A 15,193-nucleotide genomic window follows, 5' to 3' on the forward strand; every position below is an offset into this window, starting at 1 on the left:
GCCAATGTTGGAGAGTTTGAGCTGTGGGGAGAGGCTGCATAAGCTGGGGCTGTTTTTCCTGGAGCATCGGAGGCTGAGGGGTGACCTTAAAAGGGTCTATAAAATCATGAGGGGCATGGATAGGATAAATAGACAAGGTCATTTCCCCAGATTGGGGGGATTCCAGAACCAGAGGGCATAGGTTTAGGGTGAGAGGGGAAAGAGTTTAAAAACAGAGACCTAAGGGGCAATTTTTTTCACGCAAAGAGTAGTGGCTGGTACAATCACAACATTTAAGAAGCATCTGGATGGGTATATGAATAGGAATGGTTCCAAGGGGTATGGGCCAAGTGCTCGCAAATGGGACTAGATTAAATTTAGGATATCTGGTCAGTATGGACTGATGGGTCTGTTTCTGTGCTGTACATCTCTGACTCTATAATAAGCTAGTTTTAAACAAACATCCTCTACCAAGAGAGAAAATGGAGTAAATGTTATTGTTAAAAGCTATCCCCTTTAAATTGAAGGCATTCATTCACAACAAGGATAGACAGTTTTACAGATCTAACATGGTGGGAAATAGACAAAACACAAATTCTGCAGACCAAGAGTCCAAACCACAGTGGAGGAACAATTTGACTCAATTCTTTTGCTCTTTATTCTGAGAAACTGCAACCTAACTGTAAACAAAAAAAAAAGCTGTTGCTAGGCAGTTTAACCCAAGGACACCTGGTTGACCTTGTTTAAAAGGCATCAAATCCAGCTGTTCCCCAAACATTACTCAAATGTGTGTAACTCATAGGTGGATGCCGTCATTCCACTTTTTGTTAAAGTTGTAAAGTGAACCTGGCACGTTCTCTGCACCAGCTGTGTCCAAACTGTCATTTCTCCCTAGTTTATATTGAATGATTTAGTCGTTACTCAACATCCCCAACCAAACCAGGGGTGAATTTGCTACCTCCAAACCAAACCAGGGGTGAATTTGCTACTTCCAAACCAAACACGCTACTGAGGAGCCAGGAGGAAGGCAAAGATATATGTCAAGGACAGATCTGGACAATGAAGCTTGCATTTATAAATTTGGTTTCCTGAGGAAACGAAAGACAGAGATTTTTGCAGCTAAATTGTTTGTGCAGCCTTAATAATATTATCAGAAGAAAGTCTAGAACAGGCCCAAATAACTGATCAACTCAGAATCAGAAGACAGGATAAAGGTGTGAGCAACACAAATACAAAATTAACCAGAGCTTTTTCCCTGCAAGGTTTCAAAACAAAAGCTCAAGTGTATCACGGAAGGCAATCTCCTGTCACCATGGGAACAATGAATGCAAGGTTGAGAAATTGTACTGCATCAGTAGATGCATATTTTCAGGAAAGAAAGTGGGGTTTCACAATACAAAAGGCTGTTTTCTTATACAACTTTGTTTGGATTGCCAGTAAACCATGAATGAAATTGATATTCACCAACATGTTTAAATATATTATAGAAGTTTCATGATTGAATACCAGACAGAATATTGGAATGATGATTTTGATTTGCCATCGCAGCAACATTGCTTGAGTTATTCTGTAAAAAAATATTGAGATAATCTGGCTTGCTACAAGATGGCATAGCCACTGAATGTCTGGAACCCAATCATACAAGTGTAGCTAATCAAGTTCTTCAGTTGCATTAAGTATTATATTTGTCAGTTGCAAGGATACGTAACCACTGGCCACTTGACTCATCTTTTAAAGTGATGAAGAATCAGTTAATTGTCCAACAAATTCTCCAGTGGTTCACTTAGCAACATTGCTTTGTGAAGAACAGCAGATCTCAGGTTTGATAATTAGTTTGTGATTACTGCCACTCAAGATCAACAATGCAAAAATTAATCTGGATAACCCTGGCTTACCTGGACAACCAGAATGGGTTCCTTCCATGCTGCAAGAACTCTTGTAGTCTTCTGCTTACTACCTACTGCACCACACCCTTCTAACTAATGAATCAGCATGTGTCTGTCAACACCTGTGGGCAGAAGAGGCGCGGAATGCCTTTAATATGATGGATTTAAACATTCAATCACAGAGACTTGGTTGAAGGAAGGGCATGAATGGCAACTAAATGTTCCAGGATATAGATACTTCAGAAAGGACAGGGAGGGAAGTAAAAAGGGGGTTGGAGTTACATTGCTGGTCAGGGATGGTATCACGGCTGTGCTAAAGGAGGACGCTATGGCAGTCTTGTATAGTGAGGCATTATGGGTGGAGCTGAGAAATAAGAAGGGTGCAGTTACATTGATAGGGCTGTATTACAGACCTCCCAACAGTGAGCATGAGGTAGAAGAACAAATAGGTAAACAGATTATGGAAAGATGTAGAGGCAATAGGGTAGTGGTGATGGGAGATTTTAATTTTCCCAACATTGACTGGGATACACTTAGCATCAGAGGTCTGGATGGGGCAGAATTTGTAAGAAGCGTCCAGGAGAGTTTTCTAGAGCAGTAGAGGGAAGGGGCCATATTGGACCTAGTACTGGGGAACGAGTGAGGTCAAGTGGTAGAAGTTGTGGTGGGGGATTTCTTTGGGAACAGTGATCACAATTCTGTAAGTTTTAGGATACTCGTAGATAAAGAAGGGAGTGGTCCTAAGAGAAGGGTACTAAACTGGGCCAAGGCCAATTATATCAAAATTAGGCAGGAGCTCGGAAATATGGACAGGTGGATAGAGTGGTCAAGAAGGCCATTGGACGGGGTATTGAGTATAAGAGCTGGCAGGTCATGTTAAAATTGTACAAGACATTGTTTCGGCTGCAATTAGAATACTGTGTACTGTTCTGGTCACCACATTACCAAAATGATGTGGACACTTTGGAGATGGTGCAGAGAAGGTTTACAAGGATGTTGCCTGGTATGGAAGGTGCTAGGAATGAAGAGATGTTGTGTAGGTTAGGTCTGTTTTCATTAGAAAAAAGGAGATTGAGGGGGGACCTGATTGAGGTTTACAAAATCATGAAGGGTATAGACAGAATGGATAGAGACAAGCTTTCTCCCAGGGTGAAGGATTCAATAACGAGAGGTCACACTTAAGGGGGATACATCCGGCAAATACTTTACACAGAGGGTGGTAGGTGCCTGGAACGCATTGCCAGCAGAGGCGGTAGAGGCAGGCATGGTAGATTAATTTAAGGTGCGTCTGGACAGATGTATGAGCAGGTGGGGAGCAGAGGGATACAGATGCTTAGGAATTGGGTGACAGGTTTAGACGGTAGATTTGGATCGGCTCAGGCTTGGAGGGCCGAAGGACCTGTTCCTGGGCTGTAAGTTTTCTTTGTTCTGTTCTTTGTTCTTATGCATCATTGTGGTTGGTGAGTGCCTCATTAAATGGCCAGCTAGACTGGGCCTGCAGCAAGTGGTAAGGTAAATCCCGGCTCCCGGCATGTCCACTCTCTCTCACATGACCAAGCGCATCATTCTTTTTCTTATTTATTCTCTTCATTTAACTTCTGGATTAATCTTTTCTTCTTTCTGCGGCTGCGGTGGTGGAGGGTGATTGTAGGGAGATGTTGAGCAGAGGATCTGGTCCAACCCTCATAACCACAGTGGTTGCAGCTTCACCAACTGTTCCAGGAGCGATCAACTGAGGTCCATCCTTTTCCTCTGGTATTTTGGCGACATCTGCAACAGCGGCAGAGTGAATGATCCCTCGGTCCTCCAGTGTTAATTTGGATGGTCCCTTTCAGTCCTCGGAAGTAGAGATGGGTCCTGGTCCTTGAGGGTTGCGATATAGTCTCCTGGTTATGGCAGCAGCTGGAGTATTGGCAGCGAGGGGACATTCTGGGTCTGGTCAGTGGTGGCAAGGGGCTGCTTCAGCATGCTTCCTCCTTGGTGTTACAGCTTCAGGGAATGGTTTGACAGCTGTGGAGTGCAGCAGCATCCTGTAGCCATTTAGCAAGTGAAAAAGCGATGGACAGAACTGAGATTTGCATGGGTCGAGAGTGTGGTGCTGAAAAAGCACAGCAGGTCAGGCAGCATCCTAGGAGCAGGAGAATCGATGTTATGGGCATATGCCCTTCATCAGTTAGGCCTCTGGATCTCCAGCATCTGCAGTCCTGACTTTCTCCTAAATTTGTATGGATTTGTTTCTTTTCATAATTTATGTGATTAACAATGATGCCAGTTTAGGGCGACCTGTACACAGTTTAACTGTATTTTCATAAATACTCGTAGCAATAAATCACTATTAAAGATTCCAACTCTTTCCACCAAGTGGCCAACCAGAAATCTCCCCCAGGCTTATTCCCACTACTGATGTGAGTTAGAAGGGTTTGCAGGTTTAGTAGCTAACTTGTTTATGCACATCAGGAACTCTGTCATTAAGTCCCATGCTGGGATTTGAACCTGCTACTTTTGGCCCCAAGGTAATTAAACAGCCTATTGCATCAAGACTTCTTCTCTCACGTAGTGAGAAATTAAATTAGAGAAACAAAAGACAACCAGCAGTAGAGAACGGAAGATCCTTTAGACACTGCAGGAGTAGCAAAATTGTCATCAATCCCCAGTTTCTTAAAAGATCCTGCTTATCTCTCCATCGTCAAGTGTAAGACCAAAATCGGGTTCAGGACAGAATTTAGGTGATTGAAAGTCATCTTCACAACCATGAGAAAATTCTATAAAAGTGGCAAGCTTAAGTGGTCCCATAACCAAAACAATAACCAATAGCTAATGGGAAAAGAATCTTGTGTGTTTTGAGGAACTAGACAAGTTAACAATGAGTTTCAGGGTAATTAAAAATATATCAGAGAGATGAACAATCTGGAGATCTTGTCCTGCCTGAAACTTGTTATTAATACCTCCTCACATTCAAACAGGACAACTGGGGTGAAGGGGTCGAGGGGGGTGGGTGGGCGGGGGGGAGCGGAATCATGACAGAAGAAGGTTCCAAATATCTTCCCCCCTAAATAACAGAGGACTTCAGAATCCAAATCCAAGAGATTAGCCTGCACTAGATATTCCAAGATATTGTGTTCAGAGCCCACCACAGGGCAGAGACAAAATTGGTAATTCCTGGACAATGACCATGCAAATCATCCAGAGTTTTCTTTTTAGAAATCTCTGGTTAAAGAATTCAGAGCCATGTCTCTTTCCTGAGGAGACTTGCACATATTAGTCACACATTATGTGGGGGTAAGTTAGCACAGCAAGTGTAACTCGATACAGATAATCAATGCAGAAGCTGGATTTTGAAAATTCCCCAGACCATTAATGATCTGCTTCCATTACACATACCAGTAGTTATTCTGCCACAGCGACAGATATTCCACATATTTGCACTTGGAATCAGAAATTCTATATCTTTAATATTCCTAGGATTATAATCTCAGTGATGACGATCAAGCTATCAATTGTCATTAAAAATAAACAAACAGAGGCTTGTGTTAATAATTCAAGGCCATAGGTTCAAATACCATCATAACAGATCATGGAGATCTTAATTTAACACATCTGGAATTAAAGGCTAATCCATTTGCAGCCCATAAATCATTGGAATTGTCATAAAAACCCATTTTATTCACCAATGTCCTTTAGGAAAAGAAACCTGTTGTTCTTTCATAGTCTAGCCTACATGTGACTCCAGACCCACAGCAAAGTAGTTGATATTTAACTGCCCTCTGAAGCAGCCCAGAGAGCCACTGAACTGAAGGATAATTAGGAATGGACAACAAGTGTTGGCCTTGCCAGTGACACTCACAAGTCATGAAAGAATTTTTCAACAAAAGAATATTTGAGTTTTTTTTTGTGTGAAAGGTTTTAACATAAAAGCAAAGTTGAGTACAGATAGGACACCTAACAACATAGGTTAATTCAGTAAGACAGCTTGATTTACATGTTGCAAGCCTTTTTCTGGAAAGAAAGATTGTTACATGAAGTATTCCTCAGGAGATCTTGTAATACTTTGCAGTTTCAAACAAAATATCTGTCCCACCATCTCCCAGACTAATGAGTGGACTATGGGACTCTGGCCGGAATCTTACTTCTGATTGGTCAGCCTGATGTATTTGTAATAGGTCAATACATCATATTCTTGCTGCTAATTGGTTGACCGTACAGAATGAATGTAATGCTTTTTCAGGGAGTGGAGTGCTTTATTTCCCCCTCCAATTCCATTTTGACTTAATCCCTACCCTTCCCTTCTCTTTTTGATCACGCTGCGTTGCCCTTTGATGAGAAGGCACTGCTTGTCACTGGCCACCCTAGTGTTTCCTTTCTTCCTGGTTGTGGGAATTGAATAAAGATTTGTGCACCTTGTGTCTTTCACTGTGTCTCACACCTGCACACACATAACATGGGTGCTGGGAAAAATAAGCACTACTGCAGTTAGGCGGTAGTGTGGGGGTAAAGAAAGAGACTAAAATAAAATGGATATAATGTTTCCTGAGTGAGGGTAGGCAAATGCAACTGATGAGAAGGTAGTTGTCTGGGGAGACAATATGGTGGTGATAGATTTTAATTGCGTTTCTGAAACATCTTATCGAGACTTTTAAATCAACCTGCTCAGATATATAATGATATACCTCTTAAACCCAATTTGAATAAAGCCTTCTGCTCCAGAGGAGGTAGGAACACCAGTGCTCTACAAGATGCTTAAAGTATTTTTAATCAACCTGCTTAGATATGTTATGATGAACATCTGGGGCAGATCATAGAATCGCTACAGTGTAGAAGGCGGCCATTTGGCCCATAGGGTCCACACTGACCCTTCGAAGAGTATTCCACCCAGACCGAACCCCTCTATTCTATCTCTGTAGCGCTGCATTTACCATGGCTAATCCACCTATCCCTGGACACCATGGGAAATTTAACATAGCCAATTAACCTAACCTGCACATCTTTGGATTGTGGGAGGACACTGAAGCACTATGAGGTAACCCATGCAGACAGAGGGAAAATGTGCAAATTCTACACTTACAATCACTCAAGGATGGAATCAAACCCGATCCCTGGCACTGTGAGGCAGCAGTGCTAACCACTGAGCTATCATGCCGCAGATGGAGCTTGAAACAGTACCTCCTGGCCTAGAGGTAGGGACACTCCCATTGCACCACCACAGCCCTCTGATACATCAAGTTATGATTACAATTCTAGAATTGGATGATTGAATGTAGTGCTTATAAAGTGGAGTATGTATTTCACAATGGCTGGCTAATTCCATCAACTAGTTTTGATGAACTCTCGTGTGTAGTTTCCTGGCTGTTCCTCCCATACAATGGGTCTACAATTACTTTGACCTGGCTCCTTGTATTTGTGGATATGGAGGATGGAATAAAGCTCCTATGAGAAATTTTATTTCCGTCGAATTGAGTATATTTTGTAGTCAGTGCAAGGCAGTACAAGTAACGAGATTGTCAGGGGCTTCCAGCATTTTGACTCAGTGATATTGAAGGCACACTGATATCAGTTCATGTCAGGATGCAGTGTGCATCTTGATGGGGAATTGGCAGGTTGGTGATGGCCTTCCAAAAACCTGGCACTTTGCTTTTTCTGGATTGTAGAAGTCACCATTTATGTTTCACCACATTACTGTGTGTGACTATGGTCAATTTCATCAGCTGGGGGAGTTGCCAATACAATTCAACATAGTGCAGTCATCAGTGAACGCTCCCACTCCTGACTTGATGATGAAGGTCAGTAATGAAACAACTGAAAGTGGTCGGACTGAAGATGATATGTTTGTACACTTCAAAGAAAAAACATCGAGAATCTTTTTCGAATTCACCCGTGGGAAGTGAGCAACGGTGGCTGGTCAGCATTTATTGCTCATCCCTAGTTGTTGAGAAGGTGATGGGGAGCTGCAACTGAATGGTTTGCCAGACCATTTCAGAGGGTAGTTGAAAGTCAACCACATTGCTTAGGATCTGGAGTCCAGTGTAAGCCAGACCAGATGAGGATGGTAGGTTTCCTCATAACTGTGCCATAGCAAGGAGCTTTACAAAAATATAGTGCACCCCCACTATATAAATATGGAGTGCACGGGATTCTGAACAGTTTCACATCTAGCTGCGAGTCAGCATCTGATTTGCAGTTAAATAACTCTGTTAACTTTTCTTCTCTATTTTCAGCTTTGAATCCACCTTCATCTATCTGATTAGATTAGATTCCCGACAGTGTGGAAACAGGCCCTTCGGCCCTCCAAGTCCACACCGACCCTCCAAAGAGTAACCCACCCAGACCCATTTCCCTCTGACTAATGCACCTAACCTATGGGCAATTTAGCATGGCCAATTCACCTGACCTGCACATCTTTGGACTGTGAGAGGAAACTGGAGAAAACCCACGCAGACACGGGGAGAATGTGCAAACTCCATGTAGACAGATGCCCGAAGCTGGAATCAAACCTGGGACCGTGGTGCTGTGAGGCAGCAGTGCTAACCACTGAGCCACCGTGCTATCAGGGGATTGTTTCTGATTAATATCATTCAAATTTGCAAACATTGTAAATCTTAATTTTTAAGAGTCTTTAGACTTCTGAGTTCCTTTAAGGTTCATTGCTAGCTATTTCAAAGCCATTTGTGGATTATTTGTGTGGTGTCCAAGTTTCCTCCCTATTTGCAAAATCAGAAAGAATAGACTAGAACAGAGTCAATTCAAAATCAATAGTCTTTATCAAATGTACTTAAATGACCACGGAATGCTCTACTACCACCTATGATGGAAGCAGAATCCATAATAACCCTAAGAGGGGAAGTGGATAAATATTTGAAAAGTAGTAATTAAACTGGCAAGGAAAGGGAACTAAATGGAGAAATGTTTGAAGGAGCCGGGTGAATGTATAAGGTCTGAGCCTCCGCTATTGAATCTTTTAATGCTGATTCACTTAATAAACAATGTAATGTGTTTCAGTCTTTTATAATCCACCATAATAAAAGCATAATAGTGTGGATGCAGGATGAAGAGCCATTCCAAACTCAAAACATTTTCTTATCTATAGGATGCTGCCAGACCTGCTGAGTTTCTCCAGCACTTTCTGTTAAAATACAAATGCCATGCATCCTGGCCTCTAGTATATGCCACTTGTAAGAAAAGGTTAATCAAGAACAGGACAAAACTGACCAGTCAGAAGGTTAGGGAAAGGAAAATCAAAAGTGGCTGTACTTACGCAAACGGGATACTTGATGTAATTGTCAATAAAGTCAAGAGAATATAGCTTTCGGAAGGGAATTGGACAAATATTTGAATATGAAGAAATGGGGAAAATGCGGTGGATTTAGACAAACTGGATTTCCCTTCAGAAGTGGCAGCCTAGATTCGATGGGGTAAAAGAGCTCTGTTCGTATTATTCAATGATTCAATGAACGTAAGATACAGGAAGAGAATTAGGCCAGTTGGCCCAACAAACATGGCTGACATGTTCAAAATCAAGAACCTGTCGATCTGTGTTTTAAATTACTTGGTCTCCACAGCCTTCTGAGCAATACGTTCCACAGATTAACCATCCTCTGGTGAAGAAACTCCCCCTCATCTCAGTTCTGAAAGGCCATCCCTTCACTCTGAGGTTGGGTCCTAGTCTCTCCTACTGGCGGAAACATCTTCTCCATGTCCACTCTATCCAGGTCTCTTGGTATTCTACCTCAGTCAGAACACTAATCCCCCCATATCCTCTTAAACTTCACTGAGTACAGTGCCAGAGGATTCCACTGCCCCTCATCTGCCAACCCTTCATCCCTGGGATCATTCTTGTAAACCTCCTCTGCACCCCGTCCAATATCAGGATATCCTTCCTTCAATATGGGGCCCAAAACCGCTCACAATATTCCAAATGGGGTCTGACCAGAATCATATGCACCCTCAGCAGTACATCGCTGCTTTTGAATTTTCTAATGTGTTAAATCTAAGGATTCCATTGAGGAATAAAAGCAAGTTCTATTAAGATGTGCCTATATTTACATGTACACAGCCTAATCACTGCTCATGTGAATTAATTTGTTTTAATGCTGTTTTAATTATGAGGTTTATACAATTGTTAGGTTTTGGGAGTGTGTCGCTAACCTAAGGTAAAATGAAGGGGGTCATGTGCTCTTCTGAAGTCTGCTCGACAACAGACCTCAATGACGGGGCATTAAAGGTTAAAGGAAGGTCTAGATTGTTTTGCTTGGTAGAAGGTGTAGAGTTTTCGCACATGGAAACAATGATAGCAGAATTTATATTTGTAGTGGTAGTCTCTTAAGCCCCAGGAAGGTGTTGAGAATGTGAGATTGTAAAGAGTATGCTTTAAACTGTTCTTATTGTTCCAAGATAAAATAGAATTGGAATCTAAATTTAGATGGTGGTGGCAGAGCAGGTAGCAATCCGGCTCATGTGCCCAGGCTTGTCCTCCTCACCTGCATTTTTCTTTTCTTCCTTTTTCCTTCTACCCCTTCCTTTTCCTCAAACTTACCTGATACAGAGAGATCTTCAGCAGGAGGCGGCTTCGATAGGCTCTGGAGCAGTGGTGGTGTTTTCAGGGGCAGCGCAGCTACAAAATCAGTCGGTCGGCCTGTGAGGCCTAGAGTGGGCCTGTCACTTCCACATGGAGTGGGTCCCTGATGGTGGCAAAGCATGGGCTGGTGTAGCCCGGAGTGAGACACTCTCTCTGGGACATGGTGTGGGCTGGTGTAGCCTGGAGTGGGACACTCTCTCTGGGACATGGTGTGGGCTGGCGTAGCCCAGAGCGGGACACTGGTGGCGATATATTGTAGCAGCGGAGAAGGAAATGTTAGACTCTTTGAATTATCTTTCTTTATTTTATTCTGTAAATGGTGCTTATGTATGGGTGATGGTTCACACTTTTCACTGTATTTTATATTGAATACTGTTGGGGAAAAGTTAACATTATTTGCCTGGAAACCATTTTCCTGATTCGGCTGAGAGTTCCATTTTGTGTCCCCAGCCAGGACTTTGCTGGCTATGCATTCCTTACTATGAGGTGATGTGAAAGGTTGTCCTTATCTTCCTTCTCAAGGTAGTGTCTCCTCCTTTTGCTGAATGATCAGCACAGGCTGTAGAACCAGTCAAGCTGACGTAGACTTTCCAATTAGTCCCCCTTCCTTCTCTCGTAATTGCCTCTTCTTGGTCATTCAGCCAATTAGGGATATCTCTGCTTAGCATTAGCAGTCTATATAACTAGAGCAAGTGGTGATACCATTTGATCGATCCACTTGTAGAATGCATAATAGTGCTTTAGTTTTGAACTTAATGACTAACCTCTAATTTAGTACCAACTTGTAAGCATGCAAAACTGTGTAATTAACGATCAGCTCCTGTCTGTTTTCTCTATATAATGCTGTAGTATCCTGATGTACTTCGGAATAACGCCGAGCCAAAGTTCGGACAGTGAATTCCCCACGATATATCGTGTAATAAACTAATCAGTTCGCAAGGTCCGAGTCTCAAGAGTTTTCTTCAACAAATACACATTACAATGAAGGATATTCTCAAGTAAAGAATAGCTAATAGACAGACAATAGACAACAGGTGCAGGAGTAGGCCATTCTGCCCTTCGAGCCTGCACCACCATTCAATATGATCATGGCTGATCATCCTTAATCAGTATCCTCTTCCTGCCTTATCTCCATAACCCTTGATTCCACAATCCTTGAGAGCTCTATCCAACTCTTTCTTAAATGAATCCAGAGTCTGGGCCTCCACTGCCCTCTGGGGCAGAGTATTCCACACAGCCACCACTCTCTAGGTGAAAAAGTTTCTCCTCATCTCTGTCCTAAATGGTCTACCCCGTATTTTTAAGCTGTGTCCTCTGGTTCGGCACTCACCTATCAGTGGAATCATGTTTCCTGCCCCCAGAGTGTCCAACCCTTTAATAATCTTATATGTCTCAATCAGATCCCCTCTCAGTCTTCTAAAGAATAGCTAATCAGTGCTTCTACTTGGAAAGAAGGCCCATGTGATTCATGTTGCCATAGAGATGGGCCCTGACACAGCAAGTGTTTCTAAGGTATCCTTGAAACTTACAATCACCTGATGAAGGAGCGTCGCTCTGAAAGCGAGTGTGCTTCCAATTAAACCTGTTGGACTATAACCTGGTGTTGTGTGATTTTTCACTTTGTACAATCAAGTCAGTCTTCCAGGTTAGGAGATATGGAGCAGCTAGAGGCTGGAAGTCTCTATGGTTCACTTTGTATGAATATAGATGAGGTCCTATGCGCAGAATGAAAAGATCAGCTCATGGTGATTTGAAACAAGTATGGAAGATTTGATGAATAAAAAAGTAAAATACTTCAGATTCTAGAAATCTGAAACAAACACAGAGAAAGCTTGAAAAACTCAGCAGGCCTGGCAGCATTTGTGGAGAGAGAAACATTTGGTGTTGGGAACCCATGTGTGGAGGATTCATCTCGTTTGTGACAGTGGAAGATTCTCTTGGAAGAAAATTCTATAGTTATGGACAAACCTGGTTTATTTTCATGTGAACATTGGAGACTGAGGGGCAACCTGAGAGTAGTGTACACTATCATGGAAGGCGTGGATATACTGAATGGTTGGAGTCTTTCTTCCCAGAGTAGAAATGTCAATTACTAGGTGATGGAAGTTTAAGGTATAAAGGGGGAAAGCTTAAAGGGGATATGAGAGGTAAGTGTTTTACATGGAGGGTGCTAAGTGCCTGCAATGTCCTGCCAGAGGAGATGGTGGAGGCAGATTCAACAGCAATATTTAGGAATCATCTTGAGAGATATATGAACAGGCAGGGAATGGAGGGACATAGACCACATAAAGCAATAGGTTTTGAGTTTAGAAAGACATCATGTATCAGTGGTGGGCAGAGGGGTCTGTTCCTGTGCTATACTGTTTTTCGTTAATAACTGCAGGCATTTTGTAGAGTATTGTTGTGGTCGCTAAGAAGTCTGGTACTTCCTTTACAGAGCTACAAATTTCAACTTCCAGTTGATAACTGAAAGAATGATGTGACAATATTTCCTGTTTTAAGACATTTACGATAACAGACTAGAAGCACTATCGATTTGAAGATCTTTTTGAAGGCAGGTTATATTTAAACTATAGACACAACTATCCCCTTTTATTTTAAGTCAACAGAGAAACCCAGTTCACAGGAATTTTCTAAGCCGTCTGTTAAATAGTTATGCAAATTTTCCAGACTCAGCGACTTTTAATTTCTAAAAATTTACTTCCTTTCAAAACCTGGAAATATTTAAATTAAGAATGGTCTTTCACAGTGAAAACTTTTCTTCCTGGAGAATCTTCCACTGTCACAAACGAGATGAATCCTCCACACATGGGTTCCCAACACCAAATGTTTCTCTCTCCACAAATGCTGCCAGGCCTGCTGAGTTTTTCAAGCTTTCTCTGTGTTTGTTTCAGATTTTTAGAATCTGAAGTATTTTACTTTTTATTCATCAAATCTTCCATACTTGTTTCAAATCACCATGAGTTGATCTTTTCATTCTGCGCATAGGACCTCATCTATATTCATACAAAGTGAACCATAGAGACTTCCAGCCTCGAGCTGCTCCAAATCTCCTAACCTGGAAGACTAACTTGATTGTACAAAGTGAAAAATCACACAACACCAGGTTATAGTCCAACAGGTTTAAGTGGAAGCACACTAGCTTTCAGAGCGACACTCCTTCATCAGGTGATTGTAAGTTTCAAGGATACCTTAGAAACACTTGCTGTGTCAGGGCCTCATAGCTAACACCCTTCAAACCAGGCAACACCCTGGTAAGTATTTTCTGTGCCCTCTCCAAAGCCTTCACATCCGTCTGGTAGTGCGGCCACCAGAACTGTATGCAATGTTCCAAATGTGGCTGAACTAAAGTTCTACGCAGCTGCAACTTGACTTGCCTATTTTTATACTTTGTGCCTCAAGTGATGAAGACAAGTATGCCTTCTTGAGTACCTTATCCACTTGTGTTGCCACCGTGCACCCAGACCCCTCTGTCTTCTGCCCTTCACTATGTACTTCCCTCCTGCACTGGATCTTCCAAAATGCACCACTTTGCATTTACTTGCATTAAGTCTTTCTGCCATTTCTCTGCCCATGTTTCCAGCCTATCTGTAACCTGCTGTAGACTCTGACTATCCTCCTCACTATTTGTAGCTGCCTCAATCTTTGTGTCATCCACAGACTTACAAATCAAGCCACTACATTATCTTCCAAATCATTTATATACACAGATGTCACCCTGTATCCATGGGTGGTACATTCCAAGACCTACCGTGGATGCCTAAAACCACGGATAGTAATGAGCCCACTCATTTAAATGGGAAACCTACCTCCCCGCAGCAGCTCCCGGAATTATTTCTGGAATGTTCAATGTAATATTTTTGGGCTGTGGTAAACCACGGATAACTGAAACCCTGGAAACCGAATCTGCAGATACAGGCATTCTACTCTATTACAAACAACAGAGGTCTCAGCACTGATCTCTACAGAACACCACTGGTCACAGATCTCCAGTCAGAAAAATACTCTTCCACCGCTACTCTCTGTCTATGACTAAGCAATTTCTGTGTCAAGATTAGAGTGGTGCTGGAAAAGCACAGCAGATCAGGCAGCAAAGGAGCAGGAAGATCAGCATTTTGGGCAAAAGCCCTTCAGCAGGAATGATGAAGGGCTTTTGCCTGAAACATTGATTTTCCTGCTCTTCAGATGCTGCCTGACCTGCTGTGCTTTTCCAGCACCACTCTAATCTTGACTCTGATCTCCAGCATCTGCAGTCCTCACTTTCACCTAAGCCGTTTCTGAATCTATTTTACCAGCTCATTGCAGATCCCATGTGACCTCCCCTTTTGTATCAGCCGTCCACGAGAGACTTTGTCAAAGGTCTTGTTTGAGGTTCATGTAGACAATATCCACTGCCCTGCCCTCAATCTTCCTTGTCATTTCCTCAAAAGAATCCTCAATCAAGTTTGTGAGACATGATCTTACCAAGTCAAAACCATACTGCTTATTGCTAGTAAGTCTTTATTTTTCCAAATGTGAGTAAATCTTGCCCCAAGAACCTGGTCTAATAATCTCCCCACCACTGACGTAAGGCTCACTGGCCTGTAATTTCCTGGATTATATCTCTTGCCTTTCGGAAACAAAGGAACAACATTGGCCATTCTCCAGTCCTTTGGGACCTCTCCTGTGACTAAAGATAATATAAAGATTTTGTCCAAGAAATTTCCTCCCTTGCCTTTCCCTTTGAAAAAAACAACACTTTTTTTTATATCGACACGCC

The sequence above is a fragment of the Chiloscyllium punctatum genome, chromosome 7 (assembly GCF_047496795.1).
Source record: "Chiloscyllium punctatum isolate Juve2018m chromosome 7, sChiPun1.3, whole genome shotgun sequence".
Lineage (NCBI taxonomy): Eukaryota > Metazoa > Chordata > Chondrichthyes > Orectolobiformes > Hemiscylliidae > Chiloscyllium > Chiloscyllium punctatum.